Raw genomic sequence first — 3,343 nt, 5'->3', positions numbered from 1 at the left:
CCTTTGTGGTTACAACAAGGCTCACAAAACACATCCTGTTGTTATAGCATATTTTTTTAAACTGGTAACAAGTTAACTTTGATTACAAAAAGCAAAACCATATTTTATTCACTACATATGCCACATTTTGAATTTTGATGTTGCAATTTACATTCTTGTATATTAACTATACTTTACCAAATTATTGCATTGCTTTTAAAATAGTTTTGTCTTTGAAACTTGGTAGTAAAGTTATAGGTGATTTATACATCAACATTACATTATTATTATATTTTTGAATTTGAGTATATACTTAATTTTATCAGTGAGTTTTTTTATTCTCAGATTATTTTTATTACTCACTAGTATCATTTCCTTTCAGCTTCAAAAGCTTCCTTAGCATATTTTGTAATGTAGGTATGTTTTTTGGTTTCTATTTTTATTTGTTTTGAAATGTATCTTTTCTCTATCATTTCTGAAGAACATGATATCATTTCATTAGCTGGGGATACTATTCTTATTCTTTATTGACAAGGTTTTCCCCCTTTAACATTTTGAATATATATTCCTAACCCTACTCTCTCCTGGCCTATAAGATTTCTAGAGAGAAATATGTTGTTAGCCATATTGAAAATCTCTTATTTTTTATTTGTTTCTTTTCTACAGCTGTGTTTAGAATCCTCTCTTTGTCATCGACTTTGAGAGTTTGCTTATAATATGTCTTGAGGTAGTCTTATTTAGACTGATTCTAATTGGAGACTTTTGAACTTCCTGTACTTAGATATTTATATCTTTCTCCAGGTTTGGGAAGTTGTCTACTATTATTTGTTTAAATAAACTTTCTGCTCCATTATGTGTCTTTTCTCCTTTCTGAATTTCTATGACTCCAAAATGTTCTTGGACTCTTTCCCATGAATTTCATAAACTTTCTTTATTCACTCTCATTCTTTCTTTTCTCCTCCATCTTGGAGTACATGGAGTCTTTCTTCTGCTGTTGATATTTCCATTCCATTTTTAGTTTAGTTTGTTGTATTGTTCAGTGTAAAGTCAGGCAGCAGCGACCAAAAGGAGGAAGATTTATAAAGGCTGCTGGAGGAATCCTCAGACCAACAGGGTGGGTCTAAGCAGAGGGCTTTGGGGCTCCACCAGAATGGAATTTTTATTGGGCTTAGGGCAGGAAGGGAAGGCTTGGGACAGGAAAAAGGGTTTTTTATATTCTCTTGTCTTACTGGGGTTGGTGGAGGGAGCTGGCTAAGATCCAGGATTGGCCAGGAAATCTAGCTGATTATTAGGTGGTTCTGTCAGCACCTGATTGATGTTTTTCTCTCTCCCACAAGTTGCTTAGTGCTTTATTCCTTAGCCACCTCCATCAACCTGACATTCAGTTCCAGGATTTCTGTGTGATTTTAAAAAATGATTTAAAACTCTTCTAAAATTCTCGCACTAGAAATTATTTCCTAATTTTGTTGATTCGTTTCTTTGTATTTTCTTGAAATTTGCTAAGCTTTTTAAAAACAATTATTTTCAATTCTTTGTAGATAATTCATGCATTTCTTTTCCTTTAGGATTAGTCTCTGGTCCTTTATTTTATCTACTTGCTGATGTTACACTTGACTGATTGCATCAATGTCTGCATGTTGGAATAAGTAGGTACTTATTTCAGACTTTATAGACTATATTTGTCCGAAAAAAACCTTCAATAATCAGCCTGTCCAAAGATTCTGGGCAGGCCATCTGGCTTGGTTCTGAAGCGTAGGGCTTTTGACCCTTTTAGTGGTGCAGACTAGAAATTGAATCTGCCTTGAAGTTTTGAAGCCTGGGGCTACAAAGCCCCACCTAACCTTAGGGTGGGTCTAAAGGCTCAGTCTGTGGATATTGAGATGGAGTCTTCTCAAGGCTGAGTTTTTTCTTCACAGTCTAATGTTGGATTTCTAGATAAAGTCTTTTGCTTACTTTCCTCTCTTTTCCCCAATCACAGCATATATCTCTTTGCAGTATGTTGCCTGGATTGGGCAAATGGTGCTGTGGGTAATGTAAAATTGTCCTTCTACCTTAATATGGTCAACTATTGTTTAACTATGTAAGAAATTGCCAAGATGTTTTAAAATTGACTATAACATTTCCACTCCCTCCATTATACATAATATTTCCAGTTGTTACACATTCTTGCCAAATTGTAACAAATTTTCTTAAATTTAATTATGTTGATTTATATGAAGTGGTATCTCATGTTTTAGTTTGTGGTTTTTTTTTTTTTGATTTCTAATGATACTGCTTTCACTTTAAATGCACTTAATATTCTGTGATTATTTTACATTTACAGAAAAATCATGGTGATATTACAGAGACAACTCATATATCTTTTCCCTAGTATATCCTAATGTTAGCATCTAACACTGGCATTGTACAGTAGTCACAACTAAAAATTATATAGCAGAATAAGTTAGATTATTATTACTAAACTACAGATGGATGTGTATATGTGGATCAGGTTATCTACATATTAGGACCATTTTACTTCTTCCTTTCCTGTAGGTCTGTAGGTCTTTACCCATAAACATGTATATCTGTCAGCTATAGATATTTTATTTTATTTCCTGTTGTATTTCACTGCCTACAATGTCCAAAATAATCTTAAATAAAAATGATGAAAGCAGGTCTTTTTGCCTTGTTGCTAATTTTAAGAAGAAAGCATTGAGTATTTCATCATTGATAATGATTTTAGTAGCACATTTTACATTAATGTACTTAACCATATTGAGGAAATTTATTTCTAGTTTGTTGAGATATTTTGTCATGAAAAAATGTTAAATTTTGATAAATCACAGGATTTATGTTTTTTATTATGTTAATTAGATGAACTGTGTCATTTAGGCACAGATGTTAAACCAAACTTGCTTTCTAATAATAAAACCAAATATGGTTGATGTATTATATTTTTATTTGTTTTGGGATTTGATTTATTAACTTTCTGTATAGATTTTGAGTCTATGTTCATCAGGCATATTGGTCTGTAGTTCTATTTACTTTTTCTTATGTTGTCTTTTTTTTTTTTTTAATCAGAGTAATGCTGACCTCATGAGATTAGGCCTATGTGATCTGAACTCATTTTAGTGGCTAAAGTAATAGTGAGTTCCTCACTCTTTCTACACACCAATATGCTTTATCTTTAGTGCATTAGCATTGTAGGACCTCCTCACCTGGAATGAACTCCTTCCCATTTGTGAATTCATACCCTAAATTTGGGTTTATTATGAATACTGCTAATATGAACATTTTAACCCATGTATTTTAGTGCAAATAACTTGGAGTAGAATTACTGAGTGATTATATATATATATATATATATATATATATATATATT

This window comes from Marmota marmota, unplaced genomic scaffold (assembly GCF_001458135.2).
Source record: "Marmota marmota marmota unplaced genomic scaffold, marMar, whole genome shotgun sequence".
Lineage (NCBI taxonomy): Eukaryota > Metazoa > Chordata > Mammalia > Rodentia > Sciuridae > Marmota > Marmota marmota.
Note: the sequence above shows the minus strand (reverse complement) of the source record.